Here is a 27,210-nt window from a genome sequence, read left to right as displayed (position 1 = left end):
GACAATTAGTAATAATAATCTTAATAAGACTTAAAATGGCATACAGTGTAGTTCAACAGTGACTGATGAGACCGGTGTTTCGATACTTCTGTGGCTTCCCATTGGATGCGCGAGGTTATGTGAATAATATTCACTTTGGGCAATTCGACGCAAAATCAATAGTGTATGCTGTCACGTGGGGTCTATTGCGAAGTACTGTCACAACAAATGTTATATACAAGGAGAAAATTAAGCACTGTTTCATTCCGAAGTTTGGAGTTATTCACATTATTGTGTTCATTCACATTATTGCATTCCAGTTTTAAGTCTATAGACGTATTTTGTGTTGTGCAAGTTTAGATATTTTTAGACAGGAAAAACATTTGTTTGGACTGTTCAGTGTAAATAGAAAGCGCTCATTATTTGGACTTAAATATTAGTCTGGAACTGTTATTGAAGGAATTCAGGACAACGCCATCTTGACAACTACAAAGTTCTTGGAGGACCAGTACATTTCCGGTATTGAAATTTATGAGGAACATTTCTATCATTTAGGACTTTCACAGACCAGTATAAGGAGTAGCTTGGATTCACTTCATAATACTTTATGATCCTTTCATATTTTTTATTTATAACTTTGATAATTAAACTGTTAAGTTTTATAAAATTTGTTGTTTTTGCTTCTTTTCTGTTACTTAAGTTTGCAATCATTGAGACGTAACAGAAACTTGGGGCCTAACTGGGGATATGAATTTCAAAGAAATTGAAGTTGTTTTGAAATTTAAGTTATCTTAGTCCCTAATATTTCCGACTTTACATAGTGAAACCAACAAGCTTTTACGATATAAACTAAAGTGGAGAATTGTACTTTAAATCCTAGCTAGGAACAATCAGTCTTTGAAAGAGGACGAATTGCTCCAACGTTCCAGACAATATCTTTCCTGTGCAAAGCCATATTTGTTAAAACATGAAATAAAAAATATTTTGGTTTAAATTTGGTAGAGAAGAATATTTTGGACAAAAGTGCTTTGACTCTAGCTCAAACCTGCAAGTTATGAAATTGAAATTAAAATTCAAGAACAAAATAAAGTTAAGAAAGCTTGAAAAAGAGGAAAGAGATAAACAAATGCAAATTCAAAAAGAAGAAAAAGAAATGGAGAAGAAATGACAAATGCAAAAGGAAGAAAAAGAAATAAAAATACAAATGCAGGAAAAAGAAAGGGAGATGCAAATGCAGGAAAAAGAGAGAGACAGATACAAAAATACGAGTTACAAATGAAACTGCAATTACAGAAAGATGTGATGTGGTTTGGATTTTTAACATAGTTTTAACAATTTTTCAGTCATATCGCTACGATGTCTGCTATGTGGTAGTTTATAGTGATGTCTAGCACTGGGGCATCATGCCGCAGACATGTAGCATGATGTCCCACCCAGTCACATTATCCTGACACCAGGCCGACCAGTCCTAACACTAACCTCTTAATGCTGAGTGTCAAGCGAGGCAGCTATTAGTACCATTTTTGTAAGTCTTAGGTATGACTCGGCCGGGGATCGAACCCACGACCTCCCGCATCCCAGGCGGACGCTCTAACCACTAGACCACCAGAGCAGTATTACAGAAAGAAGAGCAGTACCTAAACCTGTAGTGATACTCACATTACAAGGGACAACAATCTCACATTTCTCCTGCGACCGATAAGGATTTGAAACCAATCCTTTGAGCCACATGTTCAGTGTCATAGTTTAACACCAAAATTACCATCAGAGATTCAACATTTTGACTACAAATTTAACTTGAACCCCACCAGTGGTCCTGGAAAACTTGAAACAATGTCACATCAAGTCATACCTGTATGAAATCAATAGGAAGGTGATTCATTTTCTCAGAAATGGAGAGTATTATAATCATTATGTCTTAATCCGTGACAGACTAGACAAGACTACAGCACAGATAGAACCTGACCCGGTACTCACTATCTGCATTTGCATTACTAGTTATATGATTCCACAAATCTCACAATACAACAGAAATCCAATAGTCGGATGACATCAACAAGCTTCTATCTAATGTAAAAAAATTAAAATATATTAAATGAAAGTCAGAAAGCTTCTGTAAGAACCAGAAAGAATATGTTTATGTTGAGAAAACAACCAGAAACCTGTCGCTGTCACTGCAATCTGGACAGTTCATCAAGCAAAGAGCACATGTCAACAAGGTAGTCACATGATACAACAAAACAGTTATTTTTTTAATAAATATATACAGAATTCTGTGTTCTTTCATTGTAGTTTCTTTATTACGAACAGTTTACAACTTTATTTTTCATTTCATATTTTTTTTGTTTCTACATCTGAAATGGGTTATTACTGACATCATGTGACAACTGGACCTATGATGTCATGAATATGTTGGTTGTGATATTTGTGTACCCATGCGACTAGCAATGCAAATGGTGAGTATCGGGTCAAATTTCATCAACGCCATAGTTTCATCTTATCTTTCAGCAGAGTAAAGACATAATTATTCTAATACTTGCATTTTCTGAGAAAATAAATAATTTTCATATCGGTTTCATGTAGGTATGCCTCGGGGCAACAGCATTAAGTTTGCTAGGCCATCTGGTATGCGGCTACGCTTTGCCGACAACATGTTGGTGTCTTGTGATGCTAGACTGGTTTTCAAACCTTTCATGTCAGACAAAATATCAATATCAAGCTGACTGTGAAACAACCAGTCTTCTAATCTAATCCAGTGAGTGTTAAGATTGACTCAACAACTATAATTATGGTAACCACCCTAATGATCCATACTGCAACCTCCGAATATTCTGGGCAGAACTCAATAAATATAATTCACAATCAGTTACAACTCAATTACGTAATTGTTTCTGTCATCAAGTAGTTGCAAACTTTCCTGACTTTCATCAACATTTGCAAACTTCAAGGAATTTTCATGTTCAGAAAAGAAATTATCATTTCTTCCAACTTTTTCCAAATTTCCTAGTAGCATGGGAGCCCTGTATACTTCTTCAATCGTATATGTATCGGTAATGAAGTCAATATTAACATTCTGGCATATTTAAGAGCTTGATGCAATGACAACATCTACTGGGAAGTCTTATTATATATAATCTTGCGACAAAAAGTGTTAATTTGTTTTGATGAAAGAAAAATTGGCTGATGTAGATTCTACTTGCACTTGTGTCAATAGCTGATGAACTTTTATTCCCCATTAAGTCAGCCTTTATTATTAAACGACAATTACACTGGCTTAGACTAATGAATGCCTTTAGATGTGACATTACAAGTCTTTAATCATGCTTGATTATCTTGGTTTATCTGTATGACAAATTACATTTTATTATATGGCAATCACGTAGGGAGGACTGTGTGCGAGAATAAAAACTTTTTCTTGCATCTCACTCTCTCAGCTCCTCTCTCCGAATTATATTTATTGTTACCTTAACATAATGTCATTATTCACAAGACCATAGTTATTATAATTGTACAATATTTGCTTTTAATTTCTTGGTATATGCTAGTGATGTGATTTGATAATTAGATTCATTCTTAAGGACATGATGTAAAAAGCAAACATTTTATTTGTCATGGTAGTAAAGATAATAACTGTATGGATAATAATTATAATTCAATTTAATTTGTTCTGTTACATCTGATGATACAGTTTTGTAATCACTTCTGACAAAACAAAGTTTTTAGTAGTATAAAAGTCTTCGGCTGCATTTGGTATCTGATAAGTCTCTGTTGCTTCTTGTATAATTCTAACAAAATCTGGATCAAGTTCTGTATAATTATTTTGACACAGTTCCTTCAGGTCCTGAATTTCCTCTGTCATTGGTGCTTAACAGTTCTCTGCTCCTGAAAAAAATTTGTATTAAGATTAAATTGTATTGATGTAGTTAAACCAGCATTAACAGCCACATTCACCATGAATATATTCCATCCCTGACATAGAGCAGCATTTTTTTAAAATGCTTCTTCTAACTGACGTGTTAAAATAAACCTGTCTTAAGAGACCATATTCTTTAAAGTCTTTGAAATAACAGCTAACAACAGGTTCAAATGCATTGTTTGGTTACAATATAAAAATAATAAATGTAAAAAAGCCGCTGTAAATTACCATGTATGGTGTAAGTAGATTCCCTTCATTTTTAATTCAACATTTTAGAGAAAAAAAACCTGTAATTTTAGTACACGAAATAATATTGACACCAGGAGGAGCATATGAACAAATTCTACACGTCCATTCAAACAAGTTATCGAGTCTCTTATTTCACAGAGAACACCAGCAGTTATCTTTGTCAGAAGAAAGTGTAGTTTCTCAAACCAACAAAAGTTAAAATGACCTGGATAATTTTATTCTTCCAACTGTTTGGGAGCTTGCCGACCAAGTGTGCAGGCTACATAAAACAGTACGAGCTTATTATGCAAAATGAAAACATTCAAAAGATGTTGCCTCTTTCATTTTTGCAGCATAAATCAGTATTTAACACTTGCTATCCAATGGCAGTCAACAGAATAATAGGTTGTTATTTCTAGAAGCCCATATTTTAAAAAGAGATATGGATATCAATGTGTCCTTCCTTCACAAACTGTTGATATTTCAAAATGACAATAGATCATTCGGAAAAGAGTTCAGCCCATTTGGTGCAAATTTTGTACCATGCCATTAACTACATCCTCCATGTTTTGTTGATGTTCCACAGTTCTACCATGTCTCTTAGATGTTTCTGAATGAGCAGTACATATACAAACTGCAGACACAGCTTGGAATAGTGATACAGAGTACATGTATTTTGACGTCTATTAAAAATGATGACTCAGATGTGATCATAGAAGAAATGTTTTTAAGAAAATGTAAATTTAGAGAAACAAAGGTTTTTTTTTAAGAAAGAAAAAGGGATCTGTTTTTGTGTTTATGTGGTTTGGCATATTTTCATTTCGTGCATGTGTCATACATGTAACAAATACTGCAGGTGTTTTAATCTGGCAATTTTAGGAAATTTGCCAAATTAACTTGAACAACTTGTATCATCCTGTTCACTGGAAAAAGAAAATACATGCATAGAATAATAACTATTGTATTACATCCAATCTATCCATACCAATGATATTTTAACTTCTAAGGATTCCAAAAAGTGTATTCTTTCATTACATGTTATGCTTGACAATGCTCACAAGACATTAGATATATAAATGGTTTTTCAAACGTCAGACCTGAAACAATAATACTGACCCAAATGTACATGTGATTGTGATGCAAATGTATATATGTGATGATGGCCCACATTTATATGTGATGGTAACCCAAATGTATATGTGATGGTGACCCAAATTTATATGTGATGGTGACCCAAATGTATATGTGATGATGACCCAAATGTGGTGTGACAGAGTTCCAAATGTACTTGTGATGATTACCCAAATGTGGTATGGCAATGACCCAGATGTCTGTGATGATGACCCGAATGGGTGTCTCCAAAGATATGGTTAGGACAAGACAAAAATGAAGCGGGAAGCAACTGCTATACTAATTAATCCAATTTCTGCCATCTTTTCATTTTTTGAAACTCATACAAGGTATTAAAGTATAACAAGGATTCACATTAATTGTACTTGCATTCATAACTTCATACATATAGAACACTTACAGAGCAAAGTCTCTTATTTTCAATCAGATGAGCATGCTGATCTGAAGTTAGAGGTATTATACCTCAAAGATCTTAAAGAGAAAAAAGTGAAACCAACAAGTAAAATTCAACAAATACTTTATTTTCACAGATAATGTGAAAATTTAAAAGTAGCTTACATTATGAAATATATCCCAAATAGCTCTCACAGATCCAAAAGGAAAAAAGGTGTTCCAAATGAATTACAGTGGTGTTCCAAATTGATTCCAATCTTGAATGTGCTGTAGTTCCAACAGTCTTAAATGTGCCGATGTGATAATCTTATCCATCACAATGATATAATCTAAAATGTCCTTGAAGGAATTCACTCTAATCCTAAAACAGTCCAAAAGTATCTGTAAGCACTTTGTTATTTCAGTGAATAAATGAAGTATATAAATCATGTGAAATTACAACTGAACACAACTAAAAGACAGATTTCACTTGAGAGATGTAACAATAGGAATATGTTGTTAACTATGTTGATCACAACCTTTATATAAAATTGATCACAAACTTTATATAAAAACCTAAGACAATAAGAGATATAGGATGTGGGTCCTTTTCCCATCAAATTCGTAAACAAGGTAAGGTCTGTTTACTTTATAGTTTTACTTTTTAGCAAACTACCTGGCAAATGAGAACATTTTTTTCTAATGGACGAAACAATTTTCTGAACTCAAAGCCAGGTAAACATGTTTACAAATATCATCTCAGATGATAATCTACAATCATGGACAAAAGTTAGCTTTGCAATATCTTGCTTACATATGACCCTTACAATTGTGGACAAGAGTTAAACAATATATACAATATATAGATATACAAAAGGGCACTTGCAATGGTTTCTAACTGACCTGTATTACCCTTCTTTCAATTCAAAACCTGCCTGGTTTACATGTGATGCACCATATATGAAGGCATTTTCATTGCTAAGAAGGCCATCTGCACTGCAGCAACTATGCCATTTCCAGTGCCTGGATTGCCTCTCACTTTTACTGGACACCCTGAAAAGTAGGTTAGTATAATATTATTAGCATCATATACAAAATTTAATAATTTATATCGGCTTTTGTGATGGAAGTTAAAGTTCTCTTTTGTCTTTAAATACTGTCTGTATTTTTACTAATGTACAGGAAATGTACAAGATTTGTTATTTTACTAAATTTTTACAAACTTTATTGGAATCCAACTTACCACATAAACTGGTCATGTAAACTTGTGACATAGTGGTAGTTGCACAAATTGTGTAGTGTACAACAGCATTGTTCTGTTATCAAAAAGACACTGAGAAAATTACTAGTTCACCATGAGAATACTGTAAGTAATATACTTTTTTCCCCTATAATCAGTATTTTCCTTCACCCTGATTTGCGCTTCAGAGACCCCCAAATTTTTAATTTGACCCCCAGTTTTGATACCAAAGTTTATTTTTTACTCAGTCTGACCCCCAGTTTTGACACCAAGGAGATTTTTGACTCTCAGTCTTGCACCCCTAGGGGATACACTGCCTATAATACCAAAACCAAATGCCAATACAGTATTTGCTTCAAGGACAATTAAGAAATAACAATTAAGATCGATGAGCAAAACATTCATATGATATGGTTCATAAACGTTCTAAATCTGCCCCTCTTAGCCGTTACTATAGCAGAGATAATGCAAGATTTGTACAAAATAGTAAGCTGTACATGTGTGACACCAGGCCTGCAAACAAATAGATGCATGACTGACCAATCAACCAATTATATCTAGCTTTGCTTACATCCATAGTCCAAGAAGAGATGACATAGCTCAGTTAATCCTGCATTTGAATATCTCATTTACTGTCTTCAAGTAATTCAATTTTTACAGTAACACTTTGTTTTGGCATATAATTTCCTTGTATGGGTGTATAAAACAGACATTAAAAAAGTATACCCACCTTTAAAATCTTGAGTGTGAACAGGAAGACATAATAAACACTGCAATAAATTTATTCAGTTTACAATTCCAGTCAAATACATACCTGTCAAGATTTCATTTTAAAAACTGACAATACTGAGATGCCAATTATTCAACATTTTAACTGCAATTACAATAATATATATAAACATGTAATTACTTTATAATTTGCGTTATGTGAGTTGATATTGTCTTCATTTACCATGGGATTTAACAACTGTATTGACAAAGTACAAGGCAACTATATCTGGTCATCTATTAGTTATTCCAGCATGTAGCCATATTATCTTCTGCAAAAAACTGAAAATAAGATTACTTAAAAATACATTGTATCACACAAGGCGGGGTAATTTATCCATTGTCAAGATAAACTGTATGTACATAACAGAAATGAAATATAATAAAAAGCTGAAGAATGAATAGAACAAATTTGCATAAACATTCACAGCAGAATCTTCAGCTTTCCCATTAATGTTGCACTTTCACTTAAAATAGGAAACATCTGTTACTAAAATAATGTCTTATAAAATAACTATTTTTACATTTTAGTCCAACTGTAAATAAAATTTATTTAAATCAAGATGTTTTCCCAATGGATGTTATTAGATTTTAGGTCCTTGTGTACGTGTATGTGTGGTATATGCATGTGTATGATCACTGTGTCATGCAACTTACAAACAGTTCAAGATAAAAACACAGTTCAATATGCTAACTATGGGACATGATTTATGAGTGGTCTAAAATGTACCTTTGGTTTTAAAATTTTAAACCATCATAGGTCTTAAAGGTTCTACCTAGAACTTAATATAATTTTAAGTTTTAAATGTTTGCTATTGCTAATTTGTTTATATGACCATTGGGTTACCTGGGTCACAACTTTAGAAACCTTTGAGACTGCCAGATCATAACCACTTATGTATTTTCTCTGCTACCTTTGTTTTGGTGCTTTAAGGTATAATAACGAAGGTCAGTTACTTAGTGCTGTGGCAACTGGAGTCAAGTGTCTTGCCAAGAACAGACTGGTCCTATGGTAAGATACAAAACCCACCCCCTTATGGACCTGAGTCTGGCACACTAACCACTGAATGTGGCTTTATGTATGTACATATGTATGTATGTATGTATGCATACATACCTATCAATACATCCATGTATGCCAATACCATAAGATGTCAATTTATCATACCCATCTGAAAAAAGGAAATATAACATCAGGAAAATATTGAAATAAAGAAACATGTATATTTCAAGACTTAAAAGTGTGCAGCAAAGCAACAGTGTCCCTATCTTTTTCCCACTTTTGAAAAACACCATATATTCATACCCATGACCCTAGACTGGACTTACAAAGAAGGGGGGAAAATGAAATTCTGATAGAGCTGTATACATCATATAAACTCCAATCATATCCCAAACTTTGACATTTCTGTTTTCAACATTATGTACTAGGTGTATGACAATATATAACTCTGTAAATTTGATATATAATTACATACAGGTAAAACCCTTTATAATGCGTTGCTCACGGGTCCAAAGGATAACATCACAATATAAGCTGGATCGAGTTAACAAATTTTTTGAAAAACTTCCCTACAGAAAATGTGCATTGAAAGTTAAATGTCATCAATTTTAACTAACCTCTTGATCATATAAATCTGAATAAGAATAATTGGTTTTTCCGATAGCATGTATTTAGGTGTTAAAAAGAGAGGTCACCTTATATTAAAAAAATGGGAGCCATGCTGCGATTGTGTTATAAGCAGAATCACGTTATAATGAAGCAAACAGTCAGATATATTCAGCAAAAGATACATTCCATGCCTGAAAGGTTACATAGTTACAATTCCTTTCTTTGTCTCACAAAATGCTAATTTTTCTTGCTGTAAGTATAACATCTATAATCACATATCACATGGCATGGTGGGAAAACCTGTTTTATAAAGGAATATTTTTACCAAGAATATATAGGAAGGAAATAATTTTACCAATAATTTTCTTTAGAACTGTACAAATTCCACATCAACTATGATGTGACAGGAAGAAATGTTACATATCATACAATGCTGTGCCATTCAACTGCAAGCCATCTCTCACAGAATGCATGTAATAACATTTTTTTTATATGGCAATCATTTTTTTTACTAACCAATATGCCTTATATAGTTTGGACCCTGCAAGAGATAAGTACACTGACCATAAAAAACCATTTCAAAATTAAAATGTACCAGACACATACAAAATACAGTCCTTGATAAAAATGTGAAAACATCTGAAACCACGCTTTAGAAGTGGAAATGTCTGAATAAGACTGAACCATTTTAAAAGCTAACATCAAATTTTCTGATTAATTACCTATACAATGGTTTGGGGTGTACTGAGAAGAAATGCCATAAATTAAACAAGCTATATAAATAGCACTGTCTGTTGAAAAATACCAATTGACAAACTGTCATAAGTAGGTAAAATATCCATGTGCTACATTTCATGACTGTCACACACTCCCTGAAAATTCAAAATATAATTGTGACACACAAAAATGGGACAAATGCTAAATGAGACTAATGTAAACCATGTATGAAAAGCCTTATTTTTTAAAACAAATAACCGACAATCACTCTGCTTTATTATGATACTCTTTTATTGACCTATATTACAGATAGATTTCCCAACCAAACTGATGTAACATCATAACTGGAGGACTTTTTCACATGTAATCTAACGCTAACAGTAATCAAATATACCCTATTATCAAGTGACCCATCTAAAGAGATTTCATTTTTAAGAAACAAATTTTGCAATATTTCATGTTTGCATGGGATGCAATTTATGTGAATACTTGTTAAAAAGATTTGCAATACTGTCCACTGTAACTCACTTTACCGATATATTGTTTTTGATGCAGCCTTCTTCTCTTTCTCCATTCTACATCATTCTTATCTAGTTCTTGTACAATTCCATCAGCAAATTCTCTGCAAATCAAATAGTAATGTGCAGTTTATATTATCAATGTGGTCTTTATTCATTGATAAAATAAAGTGTAACAGAGAATAAAAAAAGGCAAACAAAATAAAATCATTTTGCTAACAATGAAAATCAATACAAAAGATAAAACAAAACATAGGATGCCTCATATAGTGCAATCATTCAGCATGAATAATTGCTATAGCAAGCATAAATTCTTACGTGTTTAAAATTGTCCTAAAATAATGTACAGCAACTTGGTTATGTCACCAAGGAACATCCTGCCAACTTCTTTTAGGACTTCACAAACAATTTTCTAGGTTGATAGTTGGGAATAAAACCTTAATGAATACTAAAGTTGGGAACTCTTCCTGATACAAAAAGATTGGAAACTAACAGTATATAGTATTTACATTGCAATTATGGCTGTATTTGGGCACAGAAGACCACCCCACCCCACCCACCCCACAAAATTGCTGCACCTTGCACAATATAAACCCAGTGTATTTCCTAGTGGTAATAATGAAAAATCCAATGGAAATTGTATCCTAATATTTTGCATTCTGCAATGAATGCAGTAATGGCCTTATCAAACGTGGGGCCCAATTTGAATCAATTTGGCAGGGCCCCTGCTTTTAAATGAAGGGCCATCGATGTGCACAGCATTTGGAAATAAACTTTTGATGTCAGCCCTGAATGAATGTACACATTTTATTTTATCATGAAATAATGCACAACTTTCGTGCAAATAAAAATTATATCTTTAAGTCACCTGGCTAAATCCCTACACACAGGCCCGTTTCATAACAGTGAAAAAAACATTACAACACAAAATACCATAACAATACTTTACAAAAACGTTTATTATTTCTGCAAAGCATTTATACTGTTTGTGATCAAGCCATTAAAAAAACTCCAATCTGACAAACTTAAATGACTTTTACTGACTGACATTTGTTTTTACTGCCCCGCTCCCCCCATATCAAAGCATATGCAATGAGGGACAAATACAAACACATACATGTGCCATTATGATACAAATACTGAGATTATTTGCGATAATGATAATATTATTATCATCACCACTACTGAAAAGATAATAGAAGCACCATAGTATTAATAATAATAATAATAATAATAATAATTTGTACTTGGTGTAAATTTCAATATCAACATGATGGTGGGTGTTTTGGTACAAATGGGACAAAACAAAAAAAGAATGTAATTACAATTCACCCATGTCAGTATCTATAATTTACCATAATGTGATTTCTGGTTTGTATCATGCATGTATACATAAAACATGCTGCAGACAGGAAGTTATATCAGCAGTTAAGACCAATGAAATGCCAAGGTACAAAATGCATGATACAAGAAAGTTTATTTAATGAACATAGCAAAGACAACATAAAAGTACTAACTCAGGGCCAGCTATTATACAGACATATACAGTCATTTGAACAAATTTCAATACCACATTCACACTGTGACTGATTAATCTGATATTCCTTTTTAAAGGAATGTCTATAGTAAAGGTTACTCACTCTTTCATTGAGGCACGACAATCACTTTTCAGAAAGTCATGAGTATCAGTTGAACATAGACAAAGTAAACCAGATTTGCAAGTGCTGCCTTGAATATTAAGGGGGAAATAACTGACCCATGTCCCCCATACTAAAGACAATTGTGGAAATATATTGAAATGAAAGGACACAATAACCCTATTATTTGTGCGAGTACATTACGACATAATGGAAATGTACAGAATTATTTAAAGCTTACAGAATATTACAAACTACATCATTCCTGTTGAGTAAAAAAAACAAGCAAATAAGCACAAAGTGTTACAATAATATTAGGTGTTTAATGCAAACGTTAAGCCATTCGTGATATTTCTTAAACTGAATAAGGGGCTGGTGTTGTGTGCTTTTACTTACATACAAATAATATAGAGCCTGAGGCAAAGAAAAACAGTGCCCAGTGGCGTGATGATATACCTATTAGCATATGCTAGTGTGTATGTTTTGGAGTTTTAACGTAGCTTTAGGAATTATTCAGTTTATTGTGATGTCTAGCACTGGGGCATCATGCCACAAATATATCCCACCCAGTCACATAATCCTAACACCAGGCTGACCAGTCCTAACACTAACCTCTTAATGCTGAGCGTCTAGCGAGGCAGCTGTTACTACCCTTCTTACAAATCTCTGGTATGAATCGGCCGGGCTTCGAACCCGCGACCTCCCGCATCCGAGATGGACACTAACCCCTAGGCCACTGGAGCGGTCTTGCCCATTCTAGTTAACGACTAGTTAAATATAAAGAGACAAAAATCATCAATTATTACACCATTTGGTTAGAAAGCTGTTTACTCACGAGTTTATTTGAAGAATTTCAATTTAAATCCAACCTACGCGATAAGCTCCAACTCACTACACCCTTCCGTGAGATACGTAATTTCGAGGTCTTTCATGTATTATACTACTGTACAGATCACAGGGGCTGTTGGTGTAATTATGATATTTATTTATAATATACCTGCCTAAAACGTTTATATTTATAATTATTCGTTTATTGGAAAAAAAAATACCTTGCATTGAATGATATTGGATGAGTGGCCTTCACTCTTCTAAAACATAAATCGATAATTCTCCATCTTCTAAGATACAACACACTTATGCGGATAAGATGATGGTATTCCGAATATGTCATCATGTGATTAAAATCTCGTTTATGAGTTTAAATCTCGTTCGGTTCGTTAGATAAATTGGAGCTCAAGATTATCAGCGGCGTTACTATTGTAGGAGCTGGACATAGTACACAATTAATTTTACTATATGTTCTCTACATTTGTTTCTCAGTACTGACCTTTCCACTGTGTGACAATCAATGCAAATCATATGTTAATCTAAAATACCTTCAAAGATGACTTCACGGTGAAGTTCTTGTCAAAGGTTGACCTGCTCTTTTTTTAGATCATTGACTGTCAACATAACAGCATGTAACCAGAACACGTATTTCACTTCCGGATCATCACCAAGGCCTTATTACTCACTGTGCACTGTCGCCAAAATACATACAGACAACAACACCCTGAGCTCATATTATTAAGAATAAACAGTTACCTTTAAATCTCTACCAAAACTGCATAAATAAAACTCTTCTATCACCATCAAAATGAGAGAGGAAAAAATGTTCTAAAAATAGACTAGAACTACAACTGGAAGTATTAATTGTGATGTAATTCCTGACAGGCTCCATGTTTTACGCCAATTTTAGTCAAACTTTTATATTTGCATGCTATACCTATTTCAACTTTATACATGAAGTCTTTTTGAATTTCCTTGCAAGGAAAACATGTGACACCTGTCAGTAAGTATGTAGTGCTGGTGTTCCACAGGGTGCAAGTTCTGGTCCAAGTGCTCTTGAGAAACCAAAACTAAATTTGCTATATCTTCCTTAATTATAGGAATTTTTCAATGCAGTAAAAACCTAATTGTGATACAAGATAAGCCCTGTCTGAAAATATGTTTGAAAGTTACAAATGTTGATAAATTCAGTTTTAATGGCAAATTAAATAAACATTTAAATTTTAAAAACTAAATTTTATTGAAAACTTAAATTTTCATACAAGTTTTAAAACACAGTTTGACAAATTTTAGACAGAAAAGTTGACTAATGAATGATATTTAAAACAAATGGTAGTTTGGGTCTGTATAACTGATAACATTTTCCCCAGGGGTAGTGAAGCATCATAGCTCATAGTGATTTTGGCAGCAAACCGCAATATGCCTGTCCAGATGCATATAGGTGTACACACTAAAGAAACACTGACAGGTGCTATGTTCCACATTTATTGTGTCAGGTACTTAGGCAGTTGTTTCCATAACTAATAGCACATTCAGATTTAAAGTTCTAATGGGACCACTACCATGTTTTATAGCAAAAATGCATTCCATTTCAATGTCGATAACAACAAAAGGTGGCAATGGGATAGGAAAATAGTTTCTAGGGAGGTTCTACCTTACTGAAAAATGGTGCTGATCTCTCTCATGAAAACCTAAGCCATGTCTTTGAGGTGCCATGTATCAGTGTGGTGATATGAACTAATCTTGGTCACTTATGGCAGTACACTGCACATGCCCTTATGAAACCATGCTATTACCACCAGACTACTCAGGAGAGCTTCCAAGCTAATCCAACTCTAACACTTTGTTCCAGATACCAGGCTAGACCTGAAAAGATACAATATGTTTCACTTAATTCTAGAAAACAGTAAGATCTATGTAAATGAAGTTAAAATGTGTTAGATATGGTGATTTCAAATTAACATTAAGGTTGCAAGCATGGGGGAAAATATTAAACTTGACAGAGTGACACTCAGAAATGTGAAGCAATGGCCATGTATTAAAGTGTTAAATTCATCCTAAAAGTATATGAGGTTTCTAGAAGCACATTTAGCCATTTGCAAGTTAAATAACTAATCAGGTAGACTATGTATTATAAAGTTTAAGGCAATGTTGGGGCGGTGAGGTTTGATCATTGGTGTAAACATTATTACATACCAGTATACAGGAAAGTCCGGTGACAATATACTAAATTAGAATGTGTTACTATAAGCATTCTTATTCATGAGGGAAATAACAATTTTGGATATTGCAAGTGAATACAGCCAAATGTGGTCATAAAAATCAACTATAAGTACCAATAAATCCTATATCATCAGCTAAATGTGAAATTCTCATCCCCAAAACTTGTAAACAAGGATGGAAATTTGCATATGTGGGACATATACAATGTACTTGTTAAGATCAAATGTGCAAACATAATTCAAATTATCTATTTGAACATTTATATGGTATTTTGAAGAGTGTTGGTTACCAATTATTAAGCTCATTGATTGAATGGAATCAGATATCAGCTGATGTTTCAATACCGCACTCTGTCAAAGTACTAAATTGAAATATGTTACCATACATAGGCATATTCATGATGAAAATAACATTTTGGGATATTTTCAGTGCACATAGCCATAAATGTGCTTTACAGGTTCACTATAGGTAAAATGTCAGCCTATATGATGTACTGAATGTGAACTTTTGATCCCAAACATTCTAAAATGGATGGATATTTGTACATGTGGGATATGTAACCAGGTACAAAGTTAAATTCAAATAATTTGTTTGAATGCTTCTTATGTAATCTTTAGAGTGTCAATTAACAAATAGTATTAGTAATTAATAATGCATAAAGCAAGATGGATCATTAGAATTCCCATAACATCATATGGGCCACAATGGCGCACTACACCAATCACTATCTTAACCTAACTGAACAATAAAATAGAATGCATTTTGTATTCAACTTACATCATTTTGCTTTTTTCTTACATCCAAGGGTAAATATACCTGGGGGAAGCATATTTTATCCCTTTGACCTGAATTTCATTCTCAGACAGTTTAAAATGATTTAGTAGAGAACTTGAGTAGGTTCTAGTATAAAGTTTTCATCGCTGTCCTCTCACTAAATACCTTATAACTATGTTTATAAACAATTACTGAAGGCTATACAAGCAGATGTTTGTTACTCAGGAAGTGACCCCATCATAAACACATAAATTAACTGATTGGACCCCTAATAAATAGTCTGAATGGCCAATACAAATTATAATTTTGTCTTCATGTATTTTTAATGAAGGTCTCATTTTGACTACAAAGATATTTTCTCTGACAAAATGTGACAAAAATCCAACACTGGAGCTTTTATATGGTGTAGGAATACATACATGCTGATAACATTTAATATGATTCCCAAAAATATTATATATGTGCATTTTAGGGGTTTTTTAATTTTTTTTTTAATTTTTTAAAAATTTTATTAAAATTTTTAAAATAAAAATTAATTTTTTACTTTTAATTTCATTCTTATATTTTAAAAGTCAATATACATGACATATTAAAATTTCATGTGTCTATCTTTAATAATAAAGATTTTATACCAATTTAAACTTTGCTCAAATACTGCCCTTACAGGACATAGTACACAATTAATTTTACTATATGTTCTCTACATTTGTTTCTCAGTACTGACCTTTCCACTGTGTGACAATCAATGCAAATCATATGTTAATCTAAAATACCTTCAAAGATGACTTCACGGTGAAGTTCTTGTCAAAGGTTGACCTGCTCTTTTTTTAGATCATTGACTGTCAACATAACAGCATGTAACCAGAACACGTATTTCACTTCCGGATCATCACCAAGGCCTTATTACTCACTGTGCACTGTCGCCAAAATACATACAGACAACAACACCCTGAGCTCATATTATCAAGAATAAACAGTTACCTTTAAACCCCTACCAAAACTGCATAAATAAAACTCTTCTATCACCATCAAAATGAGAGAGGAAAAAATGTTCTAAAAATAGACTAGAACTACATTCGTGGGTACTGAACTGGAAGTATTAATTGTGATGTAATTCCAGCTGGAGATAATAGCTTAGTAGATCTCGTTTTTGAGTTGAAATCTCGTTCGAATCTCGTTCGGTACTAAAGACGGAGATCAAAATTACAGCGGCGTTACTGTGGAAGGAACCGGCGATTGTAGTTTGTAGACTGAGCTTCACGTGTTTCTGGAGCTGTAAATTGTGATTTTTATTAACGAAGTCGTAGATTAAAAGTGTTTTAGGAGCCGCTAATTGTAGAAGGAGCCGCTAATTGTTGTAGGAGCCGCTAATTGTAGTTTCTATAAAAATATAGGGAAAGATTGTAATCACCGTCATTTTAGGAGCCGCTAATTGTTATCGGAGCCGCTAATTGTTGCCCATATAATAATATAGGGAAAAATTCTGATCACCGCCGGGTACCTGCGGCTTTCCATAAAACACAGACAGCCTGTACACGCCAGTGACTGTTGCGGTATAGCTAATGGTTTTATTTTGCTGCGACCATGTTGCAAATCCCGATGATACCATGTACACGATGTTTGTGATATGTTCGGGAGTTATTCCAGCTGGAATTTTAATCAGACCGGTTTTGTTAACGATCTCAGGAATCACCGCTACGATATTTTGCTGTGTTTGTTTGATCGTGTCTAGGTTAGTTTTTATATCAATGAGTTTCATGTCAATGGCGTGCGGAGTGCCGAAGAATTTATCTATAGATTCGTCGGTTTTTTGAAAATTTCTTCGAAATCTTCCAAAAGCGCCTACGTGAACATCATACTCAGCCCGTAACGTGGATAATTTATTATCTACGGTACCATAGCTAATGTCAACATACTTTTTCGTTGCAGCATCTTCACCGGATGTTGGATCTCCTAAAACCACTATTTTATTTCCATTCATGCTGAGTTCACCCGTCATTGTGTCGCCGGTGTTTTTCATGCGATTAGCAACGCTTCTTCCAATTTCATCTCTGATGGTTGTAAATGATACACTTGAATCACTGATTCTGCTGCCGTCAGTGAACACAGGAATATTATCTGTAACTGCACCGAGTACTCGTCGAACTATATCATTCCATCTGACATTGCTCGTTTTTAGTTTACCATATCGATCTTGAAAAATAACAACCTCATCTGGGTCAACTCCAGCCAGGTTCATAATATCAGCGAGGTCATCTTTAGTCGCATACTTCGACAGATCAACATCGCCGGATGTTCTCTTAACACGTGAAGAAGATCTTCCGTAAATATCAACCATTATAATAAGACCTGTTGTTTAAAACGCTTTATGCGAAACGAATCGGTTACTTGTATAATCATGCACAACTTTATGTGGTGGTTTGGATGATTTTGATATAGCGTCGAGTACATTAATTACTTCACGGCCGCATATTGGCGGATCTGTCATTGTTTGTGTGGGTAACGTTGAATACCAAACTTTGGAACCTCTGGTTCTTGCGTGGAGTGGTGCGACATACTTGATCAATTCAACGGGTGGAGCTAACCCGTACGAATCAAAATAAATGATTCCACCTGGATCAACCGCGTATGATACCCAATGAGTACCGGGTCCAGAACGTTCATCGAGATTAATAATACCTGTTTCGAGTTTATTCGGTTGTTTTGGTAATTGATCTCGCATAAAAACACCTCTAAAGGCTTTTATTTTTAATTTTTTAGCAGCATCAAGTAAATCAAAATTTGATGCTGGAGTATCTAACGTGGAAGCCTCAGACCTCTCCCCCAACGAGATCCCGGTAATCTTAGACCGCGTCCTTTTTTTTTGTATCCACTTCCAGTTGCTTTCTTTAGAGGCATTCCAGCAGCTGTTCCAACAGCACCTAACGCGGCTGCTTTTGCTATGGCTGGAGCAGCAGCAGCTATTAACGCTGGAATAGCCGCAAGAAGTGGAAATATACCACCGGTTTTAAACATGTCTTTGATGGCGCTCGGGGAAAGATGAAATTGAACTCCAGTCTTTGATTCCAGGGCTTTATTGAAATGTTTAATCTGATTATTTGTCAACGATAATTTGTTTGGACCACCACCAATTTGATCTCGTTTTAGTGATATTTTAGTTCCGCATTTGTTGGCGGTTTTTGATTGAAGCTTTTTTACCTGACCAGGAGTCAGAGTAACATTAACATGACCATACGACATTTTGATATAAAATATATTTTTCAAAATAACACGATTAAAGATTTTCCACCGGTGCATCAACGACCCTCATTCGACCACTACCACCTTCAAGTAACATGGCTTTATCGCTAAGTATGACCGCGATTGCTCTATAATCAACACCACCTGTATTTAATGCTGCTTTAAGATGTATATCAACGACAGATTGTTTTGATAGATCAAGATGCTCCAACGAAAAATAATAAATCGGATATAAAGTTCTGAAATCATGTTGCGATATTTGCAATCCAGTATCAACATTTTGATCACGTCCCATGAATGACATTAAACGATGATATGCACGTCCTATACGATTTTGTTCATAATTTAGTTGTATATTTTCTGCTGGTTGTTGTTGTCCGTTTATCCATAAAGAAATATCTGTGATACCTAGTTTATCAAATATCATATGACAGTGAACTTGTGAACCTAATTGATTAGTTTCCTGAAACGCAATAAAAATATGTCGCGGTGCAGAAACACCCTGTTGTGATGCTATATGCCATGTAAACTGACTGTTAACGTTAGTTTGCATACTGTCTGTGCTTGTTGTTAACCATGACAACAAGGATTTACCACCAGTGTCCATGAAAGAAATTAATTTTTGTTCTTCTGCGATCGTTGGAGTCATTACCGGCATCCATAGTGAAAGTTTAGACAATATTACTTTACCAGCATCACCAACAGGTCTCCACAGAGCATCGTTATCATCACCTTTTCGCACAAGAACAACCGTGTGTCTAGCTCCACAAATAACCTTCCTAAAATTTCTACAAAATCCAAAAATATGCGATAGTGGAATTGTACATGAGAATCTTCTATTGTCTCCTATCAACATACTTCTACGCGCTGTAAATCCCAAGTTGAAATTTTCGCTAGCGCCATGAACCACTGGCCACATATCAACATCAGTGTTATTGGCAAAATTTCTTGGTCGTCTTATATTATACGGATCGCTTTCAGGGTGATTGGAGTTATCTTTCACAAATATCATTGTGGGACCTGCTGATCTTGTATAATCATCAGAATATCTTGCTAATCCTATTATTGTTGTAGCAACGTCTACATCTTTCTGAATCGATTCAATATTTTTTCCATCGATCATATAAGTGGCGCTATCAAACAACGCCATAATACCATTGTTGACAAAACCGATTTTTACTGCATCTGCATAATTAGTGTCATCCGTTTTTATAATTGTACCTTCTACCTCAAGAAAAGCCTCAGCGGGTAAAAAGTATCTACTTGTATCATGAACTTGTAGTTCAATTCTTCCACATTGATTTAGTATTCGTGCTTCATAAGAATAAAACTGATAATCACGTACCGATTCATCTTTAAGGACAGGTGCTTCCATGTCAAATGCTGTGTCTGATTCACGCTTAAACATTTTATTATAATTATTTTCATCTAACACGAAAACCAGGTTTAGAAATTCCACTCCCTGATATCATGCTTGAAATATTATTCCCTGATTCACCAGGTCCTTGATCTGCTAACGCCGCTAGTTTTTTATTTGCAGCCTGATTTATTATTCTGCTGATATCTGCTGGCATAATTTCAGTACTTGGTAATTTTACTGGTGGTTGTTGTTTTCATCGCAATAATCGTGCTAGACTTTCTTTGATCGCCGAGAATGCCTTACCAGCAACATTGACAATTGCTCCAGGAACTTTATCACGAACAATATCAATAGCTTTCATCAATAATTGTTTTGCAATAGGTGCTGCTTTTGGAGCTATCCTTGTAAATAATCCCCGCACAACATCACCAAGTCCATCTCCGTAAGCAGCTCTGTAGATTGGTAATCGTGAGTTTACCGCTCTGACCTGCATGGGTTTACGATGATTATCATGTATGATCATCTTATTTTTATTTACCATTTATCTAACAACTAGTCATCAACAAGTTCATCGATAAGTTCCCGGTAAACGCCGATATCCATGATACCACCTTGAAATAATCGCTGACAAATATCAGATGCTTCATTAATTATTTCTGGTCAATTATTTCCGGCACGTTTTCCTCCTATGAGAACCTCTAACCGTGACACATCATTAATGATATTATCAGGACAAATAAAATTATTTCCCAGACCACTGCCAGTAGCTCCTTCGTCTGATTTCTTAGATGGTGTCGTTCTAAACGTTTCTTTAATTTTCGACATCATCGGTGAATGAGAAGATTGTTGTTGTTCTATTTGTCACATAGGTGGAGGAAGCTGATGCTGGGAGAGTTGTTCTTGTTGTTTCAGTCCCCCTCTAAGATTTTTTACTTCTTCTTTAATACTTTCATATTTTTGACCTCTGGCTTGTTTTTTGTTGTAATATACGCGATATATATATTTAATAAGATTATCATCATTCATTTTTTCATGATGGGGTTTTAAAATACTAGATTTATTAAATATGCTATTTAATATTACCTCGGGTAATTGTTCTTCTTTAGTATTTCTAATTTCTTCAACAACTCCTTCCCTGAATTTTGCAATCAATTCCACGTTTACTTCTACTGGTTCGGGTTTACGTGCACGCTCTTTTTGCATGTCGGCGACTTCAGCATGAAGTTTTCCAATTTCTTCAAGTATTTCTTCACCGACAGGTGGAGGTTGAGCCACAGCTATTTCCCTGGCTATGCCAGGTGGAAGATCTCGTAAAATCTTCTTTGTTTGTTTAGTTCTTCTTGCTATTTTTTCGGTTTGTTCTGCTGTTTGTTTTGATACCGTAAGAAGATCTTCTTTGATGACTGTTGTAACTTGTTCAGTAGCTGCAGTGACGGGCTTAAACAGTTTTTTAGTGTCTTCTTCGTACTCAACTTGTGCTTCTTGTTGCGCTTGTAGATTTTTTCTAAATGAATCTCGCACGGGAAGAAATTTTTTAATTGCTTCTAATCGTTCTCGTGCTGTTCTTGCAGTATGAGATTCTGGATGTATCATTATTTTGATATAACAATCTTTTAATTAATAGCAGCAGAGAGGGCGCCTACCAATGTTGGTCATCCAGTAATTAAACAAAAAATAAATAAACACGTAGAGTACTTTATTTTTCAGCTACCTTTTCGAACTAAGGTTTTATTGATGGGGTTGGTTTCAACAAAAAATAAAATCATCTCAAGGAAACGTTTATTTGTGAAAATCTGGACCTTTCTACAGATTTTATTTTTTGTTTGTTTTATTTGTTTGTCAGAATCATATGGTCTGTTCGCCCTCTGCTGCTGCAGTTGATAGTGATATCTAGCACTGGGGCATCATGCCACAGACATGTAGCATGATGTCCCACCCAGTGACATTATCCTGACACCAGGCCGACCAGTCTTAACAGTAACCTCTTAATGCTGAGCGCCAAGTGAGGCAGCTGTTAGTACCATTTTTGTAAGTCTTTGGTAAGACTCGGCCGGGGATCGAACCCACAACCTCCTGCATCCGAGGCAGATGCTCGAACCACTAGGCTACTGGAGCAGTAATTTGGAGTTGTAGAGCTTAGGATTACCTAAGGAAAGAAGTCCGTCCTTAATCCTTACGGAATGTAGCCGCCTGTGTCATAGAATGAAAACTTGTTTTGGAGCACCCCATCCAATAACAATATAAATCTTTCTTGGGCATCAAAAGACAAACGCAGTTATACACTTGCATGTTTACCACTGAGTCCCACATTGACCTACCCAACATTTTCCTACTTCTGTGTGTGTAGTCAAGAACTTGGATACGCAAGAATAAGTTTTACAAAAGTGATTATTTTAGTGGATTTTTCTTCCGGCAAGTCAGATAGCAGTACATCGACATTGTAGCATGATTCAGAAGTATGATATTACAATCCATGAAGGTCGCGTCAACCAATGATATTTCATTTACATTGTGTGTCATAAAAATAGTTATTACAATCCTCACTGCACATCTCAACTATTCTATCGTTCAGATGCTAGATGTTTAGATAACAATTTGATATAAGCACTGTCTGTTAGGATAACATTTAACTCCATTTTGCAACTGAAAGTAAACATCCAGTATGGACTGTATCAAATTTGTGGATATGAGGAACTTTTTCCTTAAAATGTTAAGGGAAATACTGTAATATTAATAACAATGATTTTTAAGTCACACGGCAAAAGCCTGAGAACCAGTTTGATTGAATTAAACATGTATGTGATTCAAAGAGTGTTCATTGGCCATAGTTCCTGGGCATGCAGATTTCAAGTTTTGAAAAGAAAGATGCATAAATCAAGTCTTAGAAAAATATTTGTTTCCAATTAAATCAGTAATCAATGTGACTGGCATCTCTTTATTTTGCAAGGACTCTGGCAACAAGTACAAATATCATGCAGCAAATTGAAGATGGAGGTGCTATTGGTAGGAACCATTGCCATGACAACAAAAAAACAATGAATACTTACAATAAGGCTTTGGTAATTTGGTAATAGATTACAACTATAAGTGTGTTGCATATTATGGTGGCTACATTTTCTTAGATGTTTTATGGCAGCCAAACGGTTAGATTTGGGCAGTCAATTGGCCACCAAATTAAGACAGAAATTCATACTCCATCAAAACCTTCTAATTCCCATGGAAGGCCATTACATATTGGTATATAACACAATAATATACAATAGGGCAACTTTGCAGCCAATGGTAATGTGGCTGAGCTGTGATTGTTGGGAACATCTGCACATAACATGCATCTCAGGGTTGCATATGCATAGAGCAACAGCTGCCAAGATGTTTCCGTGATCAGTGCAACATCTGCAATATTGATAAGCTAGAAAAGTGCTGTATTTTATGTTTTAGCTTTAGCTTTTTATGCCTACCATTAGGCTGAGCGTATTATGTTATCTTGTATTTTGCATATCTGTATCAGTTTTGTTTCTGCAGTCCTCCACCTGCTACAGTTACCAAACATTGTGAATGGCTTGTTCTTTGGATAAGGAAAAACCCTGTTGGTTCATATGATCATTCTCCATGATCAATATGGTCATATGGTCATTCTCCATGATCAATATGGTCATATGGTCATTCTCCATGATCAATATGGTCATTCTCCATGATCAGTATAGTCATATGGACATTCTCCATGATCACTATGGTCATATGGTCATTCTTCATGATCAGTATGGTCATATGGTCATTCTCCATGATTAATATGGTCATACTCCATGATCAGTATGGTCATATGGTCATTCTCCATTATCAGTATGGTCATATGGTCATTCTCCATGATCAGTATGGTCATATGGTCATTCTCCATGATCAATATGGTCATATGGTCATTCTCCATGATCAATATGGTCATTCTCCATGATCAATATAGTCATATGGTCATTCTCCATGATCAGTATGGTCGTATGGTCATTCTCCATGATCAGTATGGTCATATGGTCATTCTCCATGATCAGTATGGTCATATGGTCATTCTTCATGATCAGTATGGTCATATGGTCATTCTCCATGATCAGTATGGTCATATGGTCATTCTCCATGATCAGTATGGTCATATGGTCATTCTCCATGATCAATATGGTCATATGGTCATTCTCCATGATCACTATGGTCATATGGTCATTCTCTTTGATCAATATGGTCATATGGTCATTCTCCATGATTAATATGGTCATACTCCATGATCAGTATGGTCATATGGTCATTCTCCATGATCAGTATGGTCATATGGTCATTCTCCATGATCAGTATGGTCATATGGTCATTCTCCATGATCAATATGGTCATATGGTCATTCTCCGTGATCAGTATGGTCATATGGTCATTCTCCATGATCAATATGGTCATATGGTCATTCTCCATGATCAATATGGTCATTCTCCATGATCAATATAGTCATATGGTCATTCTCCATGATCAGTATGGTCATATGGTCATTCTTCATGATCATTATGGTCATTCTCCATGATCAATATAGTCATATGGTCATTCTCCATGATCAATATGGTCATTCTCCATGATCAGTATAGTCATATGGTCATTCTCCATGATCAGTATGGTCATATGGTCATTCTTCATGATCATTATGGTCATATGGTTATTTTCCATGATCAATATGGTCATATGGTCATTCTCCATGATTAATATGGTCATACTCCATGATCAGTATGGTCATATGGTCATTCTCCATCATCAATATGGTCATTTTCCATGATCAGTATGGTCATTGTTTTTTATAAACCGTTCAACAGCTTCTGCTCCAACATTGATGTTTCTTATCAATGTTTTAAACATAATTTGATGTCCAGAAATGTTTTTTGACAGTTATTACAGATTATGTTTTTTGACAGTTACTACCAATTATGATTTTTGACAGTTATTACCGATTATATTTTTTGACAGTTATTACAGATTATGTTCTTGACAGTTATTATAGATTATGTTTTTTGACAATTATTACAGATTGTTTTTTTACAGTTATTACAGATTGTTTTTTGACAGTTGTTACAGATTATGGTTTTTGACAGTTATTACTAATTATGTTTTTGACAGTTATTACAGGTTATGTTTTTTGACAGTTATTACAAAGTTTTTGACAGTTATTACAGATTATGTTTTTGACAGTTATTACAGATTATGTTTTTGACAGTTATTACAGATTATGTTTTTTGACAGTTATTACCGTTTATTTTTTTGACAGTTATTACAGATTATGTTTTTGGACAGTTATTACAGATTATGTTTTTTGACAGTTATTATAGATTATGTTTTTTGACAGTTATTACAGATTATGTTTTTTGACAGTTATTACCAATTTTGACAATATGATGAGGCCCATGTGTTTCTCATTAAAAACAACCCAAGCACTTTTTCCCCCCATGGCAAAGAAAATTACAAAAAAACACACATTAAACATATACAATGTTTAAAAACATACCTGCCTACTAAAGCTTTCAACAGGTACCGTGGTACTCTGGTACCCACCCATTCATAATTGCCCAGCTAGTAAAATTAGCCCTAGGTTACCTGTTTATTTCTTATAAAAAAAACAAATATGTATTGTCAAGATTCCTTACAAGTCCATTAAATATATGTTATTGTCATAATAATTTTTAACATTTGCATTGCCTTATAATAGCACATTTCTCCCTCACTATAATTCCATTTCTCCCTCATAATTCCATTTCTCCCTCATTTTGTAACAGTTCCATTCATTATGGACCTCATTTCTGCATTGTAACAACATAAAGCTGTATATGACTTGAATTAATCAAGCAGTTTTAAGTTCAGAATTTTACTTTTTTTGTTGTTGAAAGTTTTTAATGATTTCCCACCATGCTCTTTGTCTCATGCATTTTGACTCAGTCAACTATATTTTCTTATTTTATATACAAACGATTTTTTCTTTATGTACATGTACATATCATTGTGGTATATTTAGATACATTATATGAACATTTGTTCTTTTTTATTTAGCAGGAAGTTGTATTCGTTGCATGCACTTTGGTAATTTTAGAACCAAAGATTGCATCATTAGGCATTTTGTTGCAATGGGAAATACAAAACTTGAAAGATATGCATGTGCACTACAACAAGGCAAGAATAGGTATCTACAGCGGAAAAAAACTCAGCTGCTGATTTTATTGTTCCCCATGCAGAGAATGTTATAAATGATTGCTATTCTCAGCATGGAAAAATCAGCAACAGGGACCAGCTGATTTTACTGTTCTCCATGCAAAGAATGCAGTAAAGGTGTTGAAGCCTACACTGCCATTACTTGAGGCTGTACATGGAGGAATTCATAGAGGATTCGGATGTAAACATATTTGATAGGCATATTTTATTGTGCTGTTTGTATATAAAAGTATTGTGACTTTGTCATAAGGAATGGATGGTGGTATACACTTACATAATGTTGCATGTGACTGGTGCCTCACAGGAAATGTGGTGTCCTGGTTGATGTTTTTATATTGCTTATGTTACCTGCTACTAATTGTCAACACAGGAATTTGGATCATGCTCCTGGGTTATAATAGAAAAGTTTTAAAAAAATCAACAAGTTTGGCAAATTTCAGTAGAT

At 34.4% G+C, this 27,210-nt stretch overlaps 1 protein-coding gene and 1 long non-coding RNA gene across 3 annotated transcripts in view; one reads left to right on the top strand and one right to left on the bottom strand.

The window, feature by feature from the left end:
* Positions 1-3,618: 3,618 nt before the first annotated feature.
* On the bottom strand, positions 3,619-13,273 carry LOC149803942 (uncharacterized). Of its 2 annotated transcripts, XR_016420277.1 has the most exons (4): positions 13,168-13,273; positions 12,731-12,885; positions 8,752-10,585; positions 3,619-3,861 (listed from the first exon to the last, which is right to left on the bottom strand). It is a non-coding gene; the product is annotated as an uncharacterized LOC149803942 (long non-coding RNA). The 2 variants fall into 2 exon arrangements; XR_016420276.1 differs by lacking the exon at positions 12,731-12,885.
* Positions 13,274-13,300: 27 nt separating this feature from the next.
* The window catches only part of LOC149803939 (plexin-A1-like), a 444,256-nt gene continuing 430,346 nt past the window's right edge, over positions 13,301-27,210 (top strand). The window contains exon 1 of the mRNA XM_089953750.1: positions 13,301-13,393. The gene's annotated coding sequence lies outside the window, so the exon portion shown is untranslated. The remainder of the gene's footprint in view (positions 13,394-27,210) is intronic.

Source organism: Sinohyriopsis cumingii, chromosome 3 (genome assembly GCF_028554795.1).
Source record: "Sinohyriopsis cumingii isolate HCF-2022 chromosome 3, ASM2855479v2, whole genome shotgun sequence".
Taxonomy (NCBI): Eukaryota; Metazoa; Mollusca; class Bivalvia; order Unionida; family Unionidae; genus Sinohyriopsis; species Sinohyriopsis cumingii.
This window is presented reverse-complemented; position numbering and strand designations above follow the sequence as displayed.